This window comes from Sturnus vulgaris, chromosome 4 (genome assembly GCF_052056855.1).
Source record: "Sturnus vulgaris isolate bStuVul1 chromosome 4, bStuVul1.hap1, whole genome shotgun sequence".
NCBI lineage: Eukaryota > Metazoa > Chordata > Aves > Passeriformes > Sturnidae > Sturnus > Sturnus vulgaris.
The window spans coordinates 4,195,599-4,216,575 of NC_142246.1; positions in this window are offsets into that span (position 1 = coordinate 4,195,599).

The window sequence follows — 20,977 nt, forward strand, 5'->3', positions numbered from 1 at the left end:
CTGGTCTGATTCTCCCTCTTTTTGACAGAAAGCACAAGATGTTTGCTGTTGAAATCATGGCAAAATTCCCAAGAACTTGGATAGAGGAAAGGTGGGTCAAACTGTGCATGTTTGATAGGACCCCTATGACCAATGCTTTAGTAAGCTTTGCATCATTTTGTGGATCATTTTTAAGGCATATAACATGCAGGTAAGGACATGTTGTCATTTACAGGAAGAGTCTGAACACCTGAAGACAGGTATTTGAAAAACAAAGACTCATGCTAAGGCAGGAGAGTCACATCAGTAATAATTCTGGGCTTTATTTCTTCAAATTGACAGAGATCTGAAGAACATCTTCAATGCACTCTGTCACCATTTGCTATTCACCAATTACTTAGCTTTTACAACAGTTGTACTTCACTCCAAGGGTTATGATTTCTTTTATGCCTGTTCAGATACTAGAGGTCAGAATTTTCCTTTACAGAAAACACTGACCTTAGCAAGCATATAGAATTTTATTTCATTTGAATGTGTGCATATATACAAGCTAAGACTTGAGATAAATTTAAAGATGACCTTGGTTGTTTTTTTTAATTTCATTTTGTATTACCATTTGGATAATTCAGCTTTTCCTTGTGCTATTTCTTTAAGACATAGAATAAGATGATAAAGGCCTTGTGAGAGTGAGTTCCTTCAGGCTGTTCCTTTAGGTACAAGCAAACTAGGTATATGGTTTATCTCATTGCATTTCGCTAGTGCTGTGGTGTGGAGCATCTGCACAGGACACTTCAGGTCTCGACTGATTACTCTGCCAGACTGACAAAGGGTATTTCTCACCTCAGACAGACCAATTCCATGAACATGGTGAACGTGCTCCAGCAATTTTCTGCAGAAACAGAGTTAGTGAGTGAGGGTATTGGATTGTTTTATTTTCTTTACTTTATTAAATCCAGATTTAATACTGGAAAAAATCAGCTGCTGGTGCATGCCAACTAATACATGGGATCATTTCCATTTAAGTGCTGAATCAGGTATTACCCACCAAAACTATTAAAATCTCATTGGTGTCACTATAATCAGAACTCAGGATCAGTACTGAAAATAAGGAATAAGTGAACACTTAGACCTTAAAGAAACATTTGCCTGCCTGCATCTCACATTCTGGTTTTTGGGATTATTCTGCTAAGGACACAGAATCAGACTGATCTCCGAGAATAGCTTTATGGGTCATGGACATGAAAGCTAAAGGCTGTGAAAGCAATGTGCTGATGGATATTTTCCCATTTCCTGACTTGACAAAGATTGTATTGCTTTGCTTTTTTAATTGAAAATTGGATATATTTTTCTACCATTAGAGTATTCACCAGCATGTGTCCGACAAAGCAGAAAAGGTAAAATAGCAATGACCTTGAAGACAGAATTTAAATTTGGAGGTAGCTCTTTTCCACTTTCATGATTTTTATAGAAAGTGCAGACAATAGGATTTAATCATTCAGCACTGTTATCCAGTTGAAAGTGATGGTGACTTCTAAAGCAGTTCACCTCATAATAAAGCATCAGGAAAAGTATTTGTATGCAGTAGAAGACAGAAGCTGATGAAGCACTGGGAAAGTCAGAAGTCTTTTACTCTCCAGAGGTAAATTCATAAAGACTGCCTATCAGTAAACAGGGCAGTAAAGTGCTCTAACTCTGCCAACTTCTCACATTTGTGTTGGGAGTGACAGAAACTGATGAGATGTATTTGGTAATTAGGGATGCAATTTCAGTTTTAACAGGTTTATGAGTATTTGATATTAAATGCCTGAAACATCAGCAGTGCCACGTCTGTCTGTGTGATTATGTCACAAGCTTGAAGGAATCTAAATCACTCACTATTCCCAGAGCACTTGGTCATATTTTATGGCTTTTCTCCACTAGAAAGTTAGGTGCCAACATTTTCAGCATTGAGTTTTTCACATTCAGTGCCTCTAGATGTTGTAAGGGATGTTTTTAAGTGGACAGCTATTCCAGGAAAGGAGAGGTGAGTGCAATTTAAATGTGAACATTCCATCTCTAAGTGATAGGAAAGGGATGTGGTATCCCTGTCCTTTTAACCATCATTGCTTCTCAACTTGTAGCTATGGAAGTGCACTGGTTTAAGCTGACATATAGAATGAATTCCACTAAAACACAAAAGTGATAATTAATTATTACACTGGTAGACAACCATTCATAAAATCATTAGAGCAGCAATCACTCTGTCAATTTTATATGTTATCCATGAATAGTCAAACCTTATTTTTTTAATTGTGGGTTGTAGGCAGAGGGAGGAGGCAAAAAAAGAGGTTTTGCATTCAAGATTTTTACTGAGATTTCCTACTGATGGGAACAGAAAGAAAGAACAACCAGCTCAGACAAAATCAATATTATTGTCAGATTTCCAGGTACTTCAGGCAGTGTCAGTGGACACCAACCAAACTCAGATGCCCATCTATCCAGTTAAGGGAGGAATTCCTTGTGATGGGAAGAGGAGGACAGACACTGATCCCTCCTCTCTGGTGACAGTGACAGGACCCAAGGGAATGGCCTGAAGTTGTGTCAGGGGAGAGACATGAGATTACACCACTGAGGCTCATGGAAACTCTGATCTGATGCAGGACAGCAAGTCTTCAAACGTTTTCTCATTTTCCTCTTCAAACTGTGGCTTTTTATGTGCGATTCAACTGACATTCATTAAAATGCTCTCAGCAGGTGAAGTGACAAAATATTCCATAGCAACTGCTGGCTCAGTGTCAGGTCAGCTCTTAAACTGTGAGGAGCTAATCAATGCTGCTCCAGCATTACAATTAAAGAGGTGGAAAAGGCACTATTGCTACAAATTTTCACTTACGTGATCACAGTGAGAAGGAACAAATTTAACTTTCATCTCTCTCCCCATTTTTTTTCAATTCCTTTGAAATATGAAACTGTTAGTATTTTTCAAGCAGAGACTGCTCCCAGGAGTTGACCCCTATTTGTCTGTCCTTTCATGCAACTTTGGAACACTCCAACTATGATGTCACCGTTTTTCTACTTCCTTTTCCACATGAACTTCATATTCTATTACATCGGGGCTGAAAGACATTTATAAAGTTATGTGATTTTCTAATGACGTTTAAAGGTTCCCCCTTTGAGAAGGATCCCCTGTGCAGCTGAACCATCCTAGTGCTGGTTGCAAGAGTGCAAACCTCCCAGATTTTTATTTTAAATCATCCCATGTGCAAGAGAGCACTTTTCAGACACCCAAGAGCAACCTTTGGTTACCAAAGCTGTTCAGGTTTTCTTGTTCCCAATGTCATGTCTTAGATGGGTCTGGACAACAAGACATCAGTTTGAAACTATTATTTTACATTTGGAATACAGAAAGTGGTGCTAATAAATATAATTTAAGAGAAGGTTAGGAATTCCATTAATTTTTTTTCTTTAAAATTTATTTTGCCAAAAATTAGCAAGGAATAAAAGGCTATGTATTCACACATTTGGCACTCTTCTAAGAAGGGCAGAGGATATGATACCAGAAAGTCTCAGCAAATCAAGTCTCCAGTTAGAAAAGGATTACTAAACATCACATAAGAAAAAATGTATAAAAAGAATTTAGGTTCCTTCAGAACAAAATTAAAAATGCAACTTTTTTTCTGAGGTAGCCAACAACCTTACTGGGAGTACCAAAGTCTGCCACTGCTGTTTGTACTGCTCAGCACATGGGCTGAACAGGACAACTCACAAAGGAATTGAGGCAGCAGTGCTGCTAGATGTCATTTTGTCAAACAGAACATGACAACACAGCCCTGCAAAACCTTCATCACGATTTCACCTAGCAGCATCTGACGTTTGCTCCATCACTTTTCAGTCTGGTGTCACAGCACACGAGACAATGTCACTGCCCTGTGCAGGGACCTGGGCTGGGTGGGTGTGATCCCAGGGCTGATTCCCTGCTACCACACTGACACTGAGCACACAAGGTAACTTCATATTAAACTGGACTTCACACTGGTGATCAGGGCCACTTCAGTGATCCCAAACACTTTACACATCCGGGAAAGTAGAAGAAAAAGATTTTCTCTGCCTTAGGGTTTGGATTGGTGGGACTTTTGTGCTGCTTGTTGCCTTCACAATGATAGCTCTGAAACAAGAGGCTCAGCAGCAGCACAGCTTAGGTTTGTGAGCAGCAGGACTAAAAGTCAATCCTTCCAAACAGAGCAGTACTGCTAACCTGAGACAAGTGCTTCATAACATCAAACCTCCTGATCCAGGCCAGCATTAGTGTGAAGAGACCAGTTTCCCTCTCAATGTCATCCAGAGATTTTTTTCCTTCTTTCATCTTAATGCATGACATTTATACATTGCCTGTCCTTTGGGCCTGAATCCTGCCAGCTCTTTCTACAGCAAAGGCAGGCAAACCCTGTAATCCCCTGCTTAAAGGATTTTTCATAGCCTTTGCCAGGGAAGGATAACATTCACAGGAAAATCCTGAACTCCACAAGTACGGGGGAAGCTCAACCTGTGTTCAGTTGTCTGTCAAAAACAAAAGGAAGGGGGTAATTTTGGCTGCTGATCCTCTGCAGAAGCTGTGCTGACAATGGGTCTGAGTGTCTGCATGTTGAGAGGAAACAAGAGCATTGCCAGCAGAGCCCTGACAGCTCCTCTGCAGGGAGCAGGCCCTCAGTGTGGAAGGAGCAATTCCATCAGAAGGAATTTGTATTCTCTGTTACCGTTTTTGTGGCTCTCCTCCCACAGTGCATGGAGACTCAGTCATTTACAAACACTTCCACAACAGAAAATCATACACATATATATGAACATATGCATTTAACACTATATTTTCTAAGGAGGGTGAAAGCATTACAGAAGAAATTCCCCTTCTTCCAGAGATGAAAATAACAGGTCACATCTACACTTCAGTTCTTAGCCCATTTATATTTTCATTTACAGCAATAAAGAAACATATAATAAACCACTCTGTGATGTACACTAGCTCCCATCCATTAACTTCTGCTCTTATATTCAGAGAGTTATTAGCAGAAAGCGTAAAATTTGTGACTTTTTGCTGCTGTGGGAAGAGCTCACTTTCTTAGAGCCAAACTTTAAACCTTTTTCTCCCAGGAAATAAATTGCTCATCTACCTGATTGTTTTATTAGGTTGGCTTTGTGCCTCACATTCCCATGAATAATTAATTTCATAAAGTAACCTGCTGCATGCTCACTTCACTAATGTGTATTTTTCAATTCCCACTGTAAAGGATCATTTCAGCGAATGATGGGTAAGAATTATAGGGAGGAAATGCCACATCATAAGAGAATAAGGACAGGTAAACAAAACTTTTTATAAAGAACACTGTAATTTATACTAATGCAAATTCTGCCTCAACTCCCAAACCTCTAGTAAAATTTCTCTAAATTCTGCACTGGAGCTTGTCCCTTAGGACTTAAATTTTGAACAAGATGAAGGAAAATGCCATGAGGGTACTGGATAATTCTAACCTTTTAAAGGGTTTTGTTTATTCACTTTGCCACATGGTACTTCAGCCTGGTTCCCCCCTTCGGCATGAGTTTTCCCCTTAACTCCTCTCTCTTTTCCCCTCTGCCAAAACCCAAGAGAAAAACGTGACATAACTGCAGGTGGATGCAGAGTTCGGCCTTATTCTCCTTGTTATAGACAATGGAAAAAATTCTCTGAAATTCAGTAATCTACACTACAGTGCCAAAGCTGCCATTATCATCAGACCTTGGGAGCAGCAGAGCTGTCACAGTGAACTTCTCAATCAGCTGGGAGTCGATTTATCACCAGGGTTTGTCCCCTCTGAACTGTACTGGCATCACTGCCTGGGATTCTGGTGGCTATAATGCCCATCTGCAAAGGGAATTCTGATCCCTGTCTCAGTTCTGATTCATGTGCTGCACATGTACCAGCATCACCTGTGCCTTTACCTTGTTGCAATGCAGTGAACAGCACCAACACTAGCTGTGACTGTGGCCATTGTATTTGCTTCTGAAAGTGTACTACAAACCAGAAATCCGTGCACTTTCAGGTTTGTTTTTTATTTTTTTCCCCATTACATAACAGTAAAGACTTTGCAAAAAGAGGCTTGTGAAATAGAGGGTTAATAAAAGGACAGAAAAAATTAAAAACTGCAATAAATACATTTGATGCCTCTCTCTCATGGCTAAAACATAATAAATTTTAAAAAATAAAATGGCCAAAACACCTATCAGTGTGCTCAGTTACTGGGATACTACTGGTGCCTACAGGGGGACACTACAAATGCAGAGCCTGATGCTGGAAATAACAAAACACCCATCTGAATAATAATATAAGAACAGGAGCTCAGTTCTCAGCTGGCATGCACACAGCCAACATCCAAACCAAAATGGGAATCAACACAGGAGGTACAAAAATCTGCACAAGCCAACAGGAAACTCATGATTGTCTGTTCTACACGCTGGAGCAAAACTGTTATAACATGTCAAGATTTTCTTCTAAGTTTGTTTTTTATTTTTTTTTTTTCAGCCACACACACGCAGAGAAAACATGATGTAGCCTAAAATCCCCAGTTTAACAATATCCTAATAGTGGACATCATTTTGCTTGCCATAGGATTCCAGATGAAATAAGGATTCCAGGCAGAAATTGGCCTAGTGTTCATGAATAACTCATTCTGACAGAACTTGTTGATTTATGGGTTCAAGCACACCGTGCCAGCCCATCACAACACACACTCAACCCTCCTTTAATAATTTACAACGCTGATGTTCAGAGTCTGGGCTCCCCAGCTGCTAATGCATTTCTCACAGTGGGGTAGAATGGATGCTCTCAGTTTGCTGAACTGTAAAATCAAACAGATTACGATGTGTCCATGTGAAAAATTAGAGATATCAAAATTTGTATTTTTATGTATGCACTGCAGCATCTTAAGAGGTTTTAGTAGACAATATATTGAGCCATTATATCTAAAACCTAGGGTTGTTAAAGAATTCTTCTATTGAAACAAAATTTTGAATTCTTTAACACAACACTTTTCTTCAAACTTCCTGCCCCCCCAAAAAAAACAACCAAAAATCTCACAAAAAAAAAAAAAAAAATTACCACCAAAAAATCCCTCCTAAAACAAACAAAAAAAAGTCATGAAATACCCAACTTCACACACATTCATTTTAAATTACTCGTTTTGGAAAATATAGTTCATAGCAGTTAGGGATATACTTAATTAAAATAATTATGATAGGAGAAAAGGGGCAGGAAAGATCCCTTAATGCCTGTCTCTTTCTCTCTCTTCCAATGAAAATCTCAGTTCCTTTAAAATCTTTCAACAGCATATACACCCTCCATAATTCTACTTCCAGAGGTAACCTTTATGTTTAAGAGTTGAAAAAACTGCTATTTCTGTAAGACTTCATCATCTAAGCAGAACTATAATTTTATTGTCAAAGTAGCTGTAGAGTACATGGAATAAAACATAAGGTTAAAGACTGAATTCCTCAGGCTGTTAAAATACAGAAAATGAATTAGGTGCCCAGTTATTCCTGAGCTAAGGGAGGACACACAAACCATTTGTCGAATCTAACCCTTATTTTATGCTTTTAGCAGGTCAACATCTTCCTCAAATATTGTTTTTTAGGTTGTAGTCAAGATTTCCTCAATGCCACAGACCAGTTTACCCAAATCATTACAGGAAAGCTCAGTGTCCCCATAGAACTGGTGTTGGGTTGCAGCACTAATAGAAACCTGTCTATTGTTTATGATACAGCTGAATATTCACAGACAGATCCTCTCACTGTTTTCTCCTCCTCTGTGTTTCCAAATGCATTTTCATGTGACTTTAAACAGTTCTATCATGGTTTTTTAATGCATTAAAGAAGATATTGCCATTTAAATATATATCTATGCCATTACTTTGCTATAATTCATTTAATAATAACAAAATGTGTTTTCCTGACTTCTTTGGCTACCAGAGTTTGTTTTATTCCTAGAAGCAAACAGCCCAGACAACAGAAGATCCATTTTTACCATGAAATAATACTTGGAAGCACTTGGAAGCAATAGATAATCTTTATATATGTCTTGACTCATTCTAGATTTAAATGGGGAAATTACTTATGTGCTTTTATATTTTAATCAAAGCTTAAAATATAAAAGCTACTCAGTTTGACATAAGAAATTGGCACCAACTCATGTCTGACTCTTCTTAGAATGACTTACCCTGCTGACAAAAACAATTAAAATAATATCACTGTTGATTCAGTGCAAAAGTCTTAATCCTGTAAGAAACAAATGGAGACAAATTAAATATTAAAGTAGCCCACAGGTGACTTGAACTTCCAGTCACAGTTGATCTTGGTGAACTTTTGGTAGTTTCATCCCCTGTGTGCTCCAACTCCTCCACTCCATTAAATAGCTGGATAATAGTTATTTGGGAATGATGAGCAACAGAATTTGAGAAACAAAAATAAGCAAAGAAACTCAGGGAGAGACACATCAGAGGTAGACCCAGGTCTCTGCAAGGAGTTCAATACACGATTCACAGTGATGCTGTGCAGGAATGTGGTTTACCTTGTAAGCAGCTCACTAGAATAAGCACACAAGATATTCTTTTTATTTTCCACTGCTGATGCATTTAGATCTGTGCTAGGAATGTCTGTATAACCTGGAGGTCAGATACCAATTATTCCTCAGGCAGAGGAATAATCCAAGAAGCAAGGAATTTTCTCTCCCTGTAGTGGTCTTAACTTCCCTCAAGAAGTGATGGGAGGTAACAGTCACAGAAGTTTCTTCTGAGCAGCACTCAAAGTGAGTGGCTTTTTCTACTTCCTGGTTTACTAGCCTGAGTGATTTTTGGTGATCCTATTCCTTCTGGTCTCTCCAGGCTCTTCTCTTGATAGTCAACATCTCTTGATAGTCAACACAACTCCTTTTGCCTTGTTGACTGACCAACATGAAAATAAAGATTTATAAAAATCATCCAGCTTTTGATAAAATTTGCACAGTTTAAAGATGCTGTTCTTAAGGAGGAGAGCAGCTGCTGAGGGGTACTCTGTACAAGGAGCTGACTGAACTTCAGCTTAGACAAAAGCTTCAGTCTGCCAACTTTGCTGCCTTTAAAACATACTTTCTAAGAATAATTTGAGAAATTCCTCAGGAACAGCCTGTAAGTTTATACATACTAAGAAATTTAAAGCTTGTGCCTCGGAGTTGCAGGAACTCCACTGTGGCACACAGACAACCCAGGGAGTTACCGAGTGCTGAGATTATGGAGCGTGCACTTGTGAAGTGCTGACTCCTGTCACATTCATTTGAGAAACTTCAACCCCCAGTGTGCTGCATGTTGATAATCACATCTGAAATGCCACAGTGTGGGCAACTGCCCTGTAATACATCACTTTTCTGTTTAGTCAGAAAGTGATAAAAAAGGGCGCAGAAAAATAATAGATGATAGACTTCACTTTTAGCTCTTCTTTATGGAGGGAGAAGAACCTGCAAGGGCTTCCAAGCCATCTGTTATCTGAGCATGTCAGATTGTTACAGATGAGAGACAGTTTACTTTTTAATACCAAAAGAAATTTATAGGAATTGTGAGGGAAAGGCTGTTCAAAACATATGGTAGTATCCATAATACACCTGTTTTAACGCTCAGCACTCATTACTTTGTGGATTTAATCATTTGTCCATTATTAGTCTTTTTAGCTGCAAGATAATAATCAGATGTGTTTCAGTGAAAGCTGTGCAAGTCAAAATGATCCAACCATGAATAAAAAGGAATTACACCTTTTACATTACCAATAAATAAAATCTGAAGATATTATCTAAAATCCTAAAATTTTACAGTAGTATCACTTTCTTCAAGTAGCATTTACTTTATCACATTTGTCATCAGGTTGAGGGACATCATCCCTCTCCCTCTTCTCCACACTGGTGAGGCCATGACCAAAGTACTGTGCCCAGTTCTGGGCTCTCCAGTAGAAGAGAGACTTGGACACACTGGAGAGAGTCCAGTGAAAAACAACAAAAGAGGATGAAGGGACCAGAGCATCTGAGCCCTCAGGCCAGAAGGCTCAGGGCTGATCTTATCCATGTCTCTAATCAGCTGAGGGGAGGCTGAAAAGGGGTAGCATACTACTAGACATGAATTTATTATCTCTTCCCAATACTACCTGAGCAACAGAAAAAGAAATGTGAGATTTGCCTATGAGTAGAATTCTCCCAACGATATTCAGCTTCAAATCTGTCATTGGGTAATTAGTTTCTACAACTTAGATTAGTGGGGTACTTAAATGCTGTTAAAATGAAATCAGGTTTAACTTTATAAAATATTTTGAATTAAATGTGACACTCGGCATGGATATCACTGTTAAGGAAAAAAAAAGAAAAGGTTTGTAATTGAAAATATTACTGCAATGCTAACAGATCTTATTATCAGTGACTACCCTTACTTACCCTTGTTTTAACACAGGACAAGTTGTCCTCTAAAATACTATCTATCTATTGATTAAAGAGGGAGTCTAGAAAAGTATCTTAAGTCTTTTCACTTTTAGATAGCTACACTAACATGTGGTGAGATTTCTTCTGTCCTTAGAATAGAAAGTTGCCTTGTGCATTGTCAAGTCATATCCTCCTCTCCTTCAAGCATTTTCCTGCTCCTCACCCATAATTATTTTCTCAAGTGCCTTTCTGACAGAAACCACTGCTGAACTTGTTCCTTGCCAGTAAACCCCCTCGCATCATCTCACAAAAGATACTGGAGGTGTCATTTCCTTCTGTAAACTCACTCAGCCCAAAAATCCATTTACACTTGTAAAGCCTCCAAGCACTGTAAGCATAGACACACACTTAGAAATCATAAAAGCTTAAAGAAGTGGGCTGAAAGAGATCTCTGGAGGGCATCTGCTCCTACTCCTCATGCAAACGAGGCAGTGAGGAGTTCGAGGGGGTTTAGGAGGTGATCACTCACAAGGAACAGCTCCCACAGACCAACAGAACCCCTTTATAACACCATGAATTTAGGGTTCTGAGCCTCTCCAGCCAGCAGTAATTCTTCTGGCAAAGTGGTGTTTTAGCATCTGCAGTAATTACTGCTGTAAACCACCGACTCAGCAGTTGCACAGATGAATTTCTTCCAGATTCTATGGTATTGTAGGAAATGTTCCTTTTAACTGCCCCGGACAATGATCAATTCTCTACCTTTCATCCCCACATATGGGAGCATGGACTGCAACTAGGCAAGCAGGTACCCATTTTCATGCATATTTAAGGTCAAAATTCCAACTGGACAGCACCAAACAAACTTTCTGTCTTTAATTCGTATTATGGAAGGAAATGCTATAGCCAATTTCCTTTTTGCTTTAGATGGAAACTTAAAACTATGAAAATTTTGTGTACAAACAGGGAAGGATTTGTTAGAGCTGCATGAAACAGGCAGACAAGCACAAGGTTACATACCACAGTAATGTCTCTAAACCATTATTTTCCTACATAAGAATGTTCATTAGCTATGCTTAGGAAAGAAAATAATAAATCAAATAATTTTGTCCTTCTGTAAGCAAGCAAAAAGGCATCCACCACCCCAAGCAATTTTGAAGGAGCAATAAGGAATAGTTAGCAGTCCATTTTCAGCATCATACCTGGAGGTTTCCATTAGTTATACTACTATTGCTCTCAAGAGATGCATAACTGATTGTCTAATTGCTTAGGCAATGTCTTGAAAAATTACTTATTAAGCAGAAAATATGCCAATAGTAATTCCATGCTCACAAAAACCAATGTGAAAAATATTTCAAATAAAGCAATTACGTAACTGTCTCCAAATTGCCATCGTTAGTCATTCCCATCAGAAAGCTCATTCTTTTACAGAAATCCTAGGAAAATAAAAAGTGTTTGCACCTCAAATTACTGGTGATTAATATCTGGTGAAAAAAGATGAGCTGGAGGGACTTGCATTTGAATTTCTTCTGTACTAAAGGTTTCTGGCAAGTCACATGGTGAATGCCAGCATGACCCTCTGCAGCAGTTTGCAAAACTTTGAACTGGCTGAAATATAATCTTATTGCTCTACATGGATGGTTCAAACCCTGTATCACAGATGAGCAGTGACAGTTTGGAGTTCTTTGTTAATGAATTGTTCTGCTTGTAACACCTCAGGCTCAGATATATCTCACTCACATGGACATGCTCCGTGCCTGACATTCTAGTTTGTAAAAAGATTATTTTTTTCCCCTTAGGTGAAGGATATTGCAGGGACAAACAAAAAAAAATAACTCCAAAGTATTCAGCAAACAGTAGTGGGAGCATAAACAAACACAGACTACATAACTTTTATTCTTATGAAAACCTATTTATGAAGGCCATTGGTGATTTATTTTTAAGAGATTATCCTTTCTTATTTAGTCTATAAACCTCCAACACAAACCACAGGAACTCCACAAAACAAATGCATGGTCAGATGCAGTGAGCTAGATGAACATTAGGTAGAACACTGCTAATTTGTCATTAGTTTTGTTTAATTGTAAAACCACCTGATTAAGAACTGACTTTTCCAAGGGTCAGGTAAAGGTGCAATCCAGCATTCATTACTCCAGGATAATTTACTAGAGGAAAACCACCTACACCTTCAAATGCAGTGTAGCTCACATTAGTGACCTGAACATGTTTGTTCCTTTCAGATGAGACAAGGACTTAAAAAAATTTGGAGTCTTGGAGAATTTAAATCTTTGAGGAAATGTAAGAACTGCACATATTTTTTTTCAAAGCCAGTCTCTGCTTCTGCAAAACTTTTTCCAAGTATTTTCAATATTGTACAGACAGCTCATTTTAGCAGAGAAATAGTTTAGTCTGGCTCTTTGAAGGCATGAGAAATTCAGGAACTTATGAAATATTCTATCCAGAGATAGGCCAGCCATTTGCCTTCTCAAGTGTTACAATATTTTGTACTCCAATATTTTTCCTGTCATATAATTTTACAGATTACATCTGTATTTTAAATTCAGCATCAGGGTACCTTCTCCTGAGTTTGCTGTGCCCTGCTGTACTTCCTCTGAGACATTGCTTTTTTGCAGTGTTCACACTGAAGTGGTCACTCCTAATTATCCTGGCCATCAATAAGAACTGTGTCTGGTGATCATTCCTGGGCAGCTGAGATGTGATTGGCAGGTTGAATCCTAAATGAAACAGGCTATGAAGCAAAGTGCACTCGGATGGAACATAAAGCTGAGCACACAGTGACCACGTCTGCAATTATTACCTGACTAACAAGCAACCCGTGTGATAAATATGCCATTTCTGGTTATACATGAGACTAATGAATTCACCATAGCCTTCAAATATCAAACTAATTATTTAGCACATAGAGAACTGGTCCCAGAGCAAAGTTTCCCTCAAAAATTTCACTTTTTGCTTAAGAATCCCCTGACATGTAGTGATAGAAAGAGAAGGATGTGCTGGATTTCTATTATGAGCACATTTATTCCAAACTTTATATATATAGATGGATCAAGCATCTAAATATTTGCAAATACTACAGAATGATGCACACAACAATAGGGTTTTACTGTTGTGTGTGTGTGTGGAGGTGTTTGGCTTTGAGGAGTTTTGGGGTTTTGCATGTTTGGGGGTTTTTTTGGTTGGTTCTAGCTTATTGTGTTTTTTTTTGTTGTTGTTGTTTGTTTGTTTGTTTGTTTGTTGGTTGGTTTTTTGTTTTGTTTTTGTTTCTTTTTCTTTTTCCTTGGTTGTTTTTGGTGTTTTTTAAGCTCACAGATCCAGCTGTAGATGTCTTGCACTAAACTGAGCAACCTTGATACCCTTCCAGTCGATGCTGGTATTACCAGCAGTAGACAAGATTTGCATTCACAAAAATTGAAACAAACTCAAACAAATGATAAAGCATGATTTAGGGCAGATGTTAAACCTGACATGAAGCTACATCAGTAGCAGTTCCACACAGCCAGCCTCAGCAGAGCAAGTGGAAATCCAGGAGCAAGACATTCTCCTGGGCTGCAGCTTTATGCCAAACCCCCCAAAAGGATCACAGTAGCCCCACATTAATTGACTCAGAAAATTACTAAACCCTGTGCAATAAGCCAACTTTTAGCAGAGACAACAAAAGCTTTTGTCTCAGCTTTCATGTGAATTAAAGCAGGCCCTAGGTGAGTATTTCTGTGTTTATTTCCTCTGCAGGTTTTATAATAAAATCTCTGCCTTCCAAAAGGAAGAAATATTATTTAATCTTTCGAGGGTATTAAAATTCAAAGCGAACAGCAAATTCACATTTGCACAGTTAAGAATCTACAGAACTAATTTGAAGTATTCTCCTGCTGACATTCCTATGCCATGAGATTCTATAATGAACTAAAGTGTATATTTTTGTACTCTAATTGTTAACATAGGTGTGAATCATTGGCATCCATCTTCAATCTTAGTTATTGTTTGCCTTTGACTCCCTTGAAAAGTAAGTACAGACAGAAAATAAATCCTCAGAAAAAGGGAAAGAAATGTACTTGGAGTATTTTTTACATATTTAACCTATGTGTGATGCACATTTTGGGAGAAAATGGGATTTTATGAGCAGAGTCTTATTGCCTGTATCACTCATTATACAGATAATGTACAACTCCTAATTCTTTTTGCAGTTCAAGCAGATTATAAAGATGCTGCACATCAGCTTCACATCTGAGTGTAGAACTGCTCAGCCCCAAACACTTCTCATCCTCAGATGAAGATTACTAAATAATCTTAGATTGTAGAGATTTGTATTACTGTACAGCTTTGCCTCAAACAACCCCACACTTTGTGTTAAAAGGGGAACTGAGCTCTTTGCCAGTGCTGCTGCCAGCCGAGACTGGTCAGAGACAGGTTTGACAAGTCATCACTCAGCCCTCAGCTCACTGAAAATCCCCTAAATTTTGAGGTTTTGATTACACTATCTGTGAGTATCTGTGAGCTGCTCTATCTGAGACTGAGGGAGAAATTCATCACAGGCTGAGAGGATTGAAGGCACTCAAGAAATCTTGCCATTTATCCTCCTCCAAAGCAGCATCAGCTATATTTGTGATTCTCCATGACAGTTATTTTTCTAACCTGTTCTCAAAAGCCTTCAAAGCTGGCAGCAAGGCTGCATATTTTCTAGCAGGTCATCATACAAGCCTTTCATTTTAGTGCTTCTTCCCCCTGCAATTTCTAATATGAGTTTTCCTAGCCACCAACTGGAGTCACTGCTTTGCAAGCAACACCTGATAAGTAGGGAAAATATTTTCCTTTTATATGTCCACATGCAGAAGGTACTGTCTTACTGCACCCCACTAACTCTGTTTTTAGACCAGAGAAACACCTGGAAGACCAGACTGTCAGACCAAACAGCTGGCTACCATAACATTTTTCTTTCCAATAGTCAGTGACAAATAGGTTGGAAAAATCACGTAAAACTGGTATGGGAAGAGAGACCTCCCTTGTAAAAGTCACCAAAATTTCAGCAGCTGCATCCCAGAGATTCCTGACATTAATTTCAAGATTTTTCATTTTTCCAACCTGATAATATTTTTTGTTTGCAAAACATCCTTTAAAAGGTCTGCAGCTTGGTTACTCATTGCAGAAAAAGTAAAGTTGAATAATCATCCCATAATCACCTTTTCTGTACTACTGAAGATTCCATATTGTCTATCACATTTTAATTACAACAGCCTCAGGTCATTCTGTCACTCCTCATAATTGGAGGTTTCCAGACCATTATTCTTCCCCACGCTCTCTGTCCTTCCTGAAAAGTTACATCTCAAGCCATAATACTGGCATACAGGATTAAATGGTGAAGTGTTGCTGGCTCATTTTTCACACATTATTTGTGTGTCAGAGTAAAACCTTGCATTTTTATGTAGTTATTAACATCCTTTAAACGTTTTCAGACAGTATTTTAAAGTTGGTAAAATTAATTTGAACTTTTGCTCACTCTCTCAGTGTACCTGCAGCCCTGAAAATCTAATGACCACAAGCTATGATCTATCATCTAAAATCTGACTACAGTATTGATTGGTCTCAAATCCAAGAACTCCAAGAAACTTCTCTTAATACATTTTTCTGTTTTGATAATAAATCTCTGGCAACTACTCTCCATATGTTTTTCAAGACAGTTTTGTATCCACCTTGGCATATTTCAAATTATATTTAGACTATGGATCCCTGGGCTGCTTTATGAGAATGTCAGGTGAAAAGATTTACTAAAACTGTTATCATTACTTACTAAAAGGTGAAAACTCATGCAAACAGAACTGCAGTTTTGGCACTCTCCTTTGTCTACAGCACTTGTTAATGTGTTGTAGAAGGAAACTGGATCAATTGACCTAAATCCATAACAATTATTCACCTCCTTGTTTTCTGGTAATGATAACTTATTTTTCTACTTTTTTCTTTTTTTAGAAGTAGCCTCAAGCTAATCAACCCACGACTTCCAAGATTTCCTCCCCTCCCCAGCTCTTTTCAAAGACCAAAAGCAAATTCTACCATTGACAATCCTCTGGTTACTCATTTATTCCCCAAACTGCTTTTAGAGATCATTGGCACCTCTTAAATACTCAGAATGAAGTTTACTGGGTGCAGATGTTTAAAAGCCTCTAAATTAAAATTAGAAAATGTTAATGTATTCTGTGCTGAGGGCTTGTGTGTTTCTCAGTGGCTGCCTCTGTATAACAGCCCAATTATGGCTTTTGTTTTTTGGGGTTTTTTTGGTGTTTTTTAGGAAAAATGGTGAAAATGCTTTAGCCACACCAGCACATCGATCTGCTATTTGTGCCCTGAATATTGGCTGGATACTTCACCAACCTTTTTATTAGTACTAACCTACTTGTAATTCTCAATGTCCCTTGGTGACTGTGTCTCCTTCTGTGCTTTGGCTTTTCTCACTGGTAATTTTTATGCTTTCTCCTGCCACTTCTCAAAGGGACTGAGCATGTGCACATGCAATACACTGGTATATTTGTTAGATTTCTTCATGTCCACTCCCACAGAGTAAAATCGTTTAGCTGGACAAAAGCTGCTATGGCAATTTAAAAACAAAATTCCCTAAAGAGCACCAAAAAAGCCAAGTTTTGGCTCTTTCAGTTTCAAAATATAAGTTAATTTTATTTTTCCTTTGATGCCTTAGGCTGGAAGAAGAAATTTTCAGATCTTACTGTTTAAATCCATGGGGATTCTATTCCTATAGAATGAGATACAACTTAGCCTTTTAGTGTAATAGAAGCTTAAGCAAAATATTTTGACAGCATCAGACTAATTGGGGTTTTTTGGGGTCTTTTTTAAGCCATAATCTCTACATTGGTAGTAAATGTACCTTTGGAGGCCAAAAATATCTCCTGTCCCTTTCTGCCCCACAGATTTTCAAATAAGGACAAAGAATCACAGTGAGGATGTGTCAGAGGTGTGGTGCCATTATTCCAACATCTCATATTGGAGCAAGATAACTGAGGCAGGAAATTATAAAAAGACATAAAAACATGAGTTTCAAGGAGAAGATGAGTAGGGAAAATCTAATGTTGGCTCCTTCCACAGAAGAGCTACTGACTATAGATAGATTGACCCAGGTTAATGGCAAAGCAGGAAAAACAAGACAGAAATCTGCTTTTGGTGCATTTACCTGAGCTGGGGAATCCCTTCCAAAGAAGGCTGTAGATGTTGGAAGCTTGCAAAGACTCCAGCAGGGATTGTGCAAGGTTTTGAACAAAAAGTTTGGTGAGGATTACAACAAACACAGAAACCACTGTGTTCTCTGGAAGAATTTAATTTAAAATACAGCTGCAAGTAGGGATCACTAAATATGAGAGCTTGATTCCTCCCCTACACCTAAAACACCAATTTTTGGCTGAAACATGATACTGAGGTAGGTATCCAAATATCATACAAATTTCAACATTATTTTTTTCCTCTAAACACAGTTTTCTTCAGCACCTACTTCATAACATTTATTCTCCTGCATATTACTTCTTGTCTACCTGTGACAATCTCCTTTTTAAGCCACCAAACTTGGTGCTATTTTTCCCATTCTTTGCCATTCTTCCAAACAAATTCATATCAAGGTGTATTTGTGAAGCTTGTTTTCCTGATTTCATATTCCAGCAATAGATTTTCATAGGCTTAGTCGTCTATAAACTCTAATTTAAACTTTTCTCTTTATTAGAACAGTAATTTCTTTTTCACTACTGTATTTCCTGATTTCTAAGAAGGATTTTAGGTAATTTAATGTCAGTTCTTGCAGTGAAGTGAGGGCCATGAGCACGGTCTCCCTTTGTTCCATGGTTGCCTAGCTACTTAAAGCCCATTAAGAACATCTTGTCTTGAATTCCTCTATTCAGTTTAAATCTAGAAGTAGCTTTTAGATTTTAGGTAAAATCTAGAAGTGAATTGTGCAAAAGAAGCACACAGATATATCTTGTTCCTTCAGGAAAGCACATTCCACATTAATTAGCTGCAGTACACAGAAAGTTTTATCTTCAATGCTGAGTAATTTGCCAAAAGTAAAATGGAAAGACTTTATGATTCTTTCATAAAAGTACCCAGTCCTACATTCAGTGTGCTAAAGTGCATTTTTTGCTAGGGAATTATTTTTTAATTTATTATTTAATATCTTTTTTCATTACTGAAGTATATAGACATTTGTGTCAGTGAGCAAACAGTTTGTGCTAACTTCATCTTTCTACAAATTCCCTGTTCTTGTCCCAATAAAACTGAAACACCAAAACTAATAAATACAGTTCTATTTTCATGCTTCCAGCATTTTCAGAAGCTTTACATCTCAATCTGGACCAATGCAACGAGAAAAATTCCCTGCACTGCTAAAATCCATAGCAAAGGCAAATTTTCTATCCAACAGCATTCTTACTTTTACAGGAAGATGTTTATGATGAGAATAATTAAAATATCCCATTTGCTTTTTTTGTCTCCTCATATCCAAAAAAAGAATCCTTGCTCTTTTAATCACTCCCCCACCAAAATCTACATGGCAAACTCTTCCCTCAATTTGCTCCAGTGCAAAGCAATAGATAAAGAGGCATTGACTTGATTTTCCGTGGGATTGGGGAAATTTTTTTTGCCGTTTTTTTTTTTTTGTGATAACTGTAGTGGAACAAATTATTAGAGATAGGACTTCAAAAGATACATCAGATGGCACAGCTTTATATGCACAGCAGGAAAGCCACAGGCTGACCTAAAACAGCAGGGCTTTCTTATACTGTACTATTTACCACAACCTTAAATTCTTGTTTTTCCAATCTTAATAAACATTTCCTTTTTACATAAGCAGGTACAAACATAGTAAGGATAAACTGAACATTTTATCTAAAAAGAGAAAATCCTTCTCTTCCTCCTTCCTTTCTAGGTCACCTCCCCATTATAGCTCATAAAGAATTAGAATTTATGCCATATGTACAACTATGCTGCAATGACACACAGGAAAATCATTGGGGAAATACATGATTAATCACTGCCCAGCACAATTCAGGGTGGAAGGTGAGTCTCAAATGAACAACAGGAAAATATTTTAAGGCATGTATTGTAGCACCTTTGACTGAACCCCACGTGCTGAGGATACAGCACTTGCACCTCATGTGACCACAGAAGAAAGTTTCACAAGCTGTGACCATGGTAAAGCTTTTCTTCCTTTAAGAATGAGTCCCTAGTGAATTGTCCTTGTGCAATACCTGACAGAAATTCTATTTGCTGTTGATAATCACTATATCTCTACTCAAATTTTCCTCACTTTGCCTTCCCTCCCCAGTTCAGGCTCTGTACTAATATACAAGGAAAAGGCTCAGGTAATAGAGATCTTGAGTGATCCCCACTGTTTACTCACTTAGGAAAATTTTTAAAATTATAAGTAACTATTTTTTTTTTTTTAATTTAAATTCCCACTCTCCCATCACTGGCAGAAATAAACCAATCAATTCAGGAATGATGGTAAGGAGAAGGAACCAGGGCACACACACAGACAGCACATCCACACACACAGCTGACAAAACCACTTCTAATAATCAAATGGAGAATGCAAACCAACAGCTCTGGAGCACACCAGAACATTAAGTGATTATCTGAAAAACCCTTTAAGGATTTAAAAACACTGAACTAGAAAGTACCATATTTGCATTTGCTTAGCAGTACATCAATAGGGATTTCTTTTTCCCTCCCTCTTCCCTGACTAATCCAGGCAAACTTAATTGGACTTAGATCGATTTAAAAAGCAGCTTTGACTTACTTGTCTACTGATCTTCAGGTTTAAAATGTTTTGATCTGGAAAACCTACAATAATATTTATTTCTTATCCTATCATTAAGAGCCTGATTTTGCTGGATTTCAACTGAATAACATGACAAGTTTGAAAGCACTTTTAATTTAGGTCCCTGTTGGCTTTAGGTTATATTTGTTTTATCCTGTGAAGACTGTTAGATTCTAATCCTAATCCATCCCAACAACAAGGCAGTTTCCATCCTTCTTTTTTTATTTTTTTTTTATTCTTTCCTCTTTTGTCAGCAAATAACTCACTCACTCACTGAATTACTTTAACTGGAATGTGCCTAATTCTAATTTCCCTCCCAAAATTCCTGAAAACCATTTTGATGGAGATGTTTACAAAGTGCATTCATAAATGAACCCTTTCAGCTCCTACTCTGCATTTTACATGTTAAATTCTAGCATCTTCAAGTAAAGTTTTGCAATCTGAATGAGTTTTTTCTTTAGGGTATCACCTGGATGCCTCTCACTGGAAAGAATTCCAGTAGCCCTGGAGAAGAAAAAAGCATTTGAGGTCTTCTTAAATATATATTTACTACACCACTGCTTCTGATTTCTATTGCTTAAGACTTTAGTTCTTGGATTTCAGATCTCTAGACCTATTAAGAGATTAAAAGTATCATGATGAAGGTCTTTCACCCTTACTCTTGACATAAAAGGTATTTGATTTTCCTCATTGTATATAAAACTGAGAAGGCAGCAGCATGTCAGTTGACTATACATGATGGG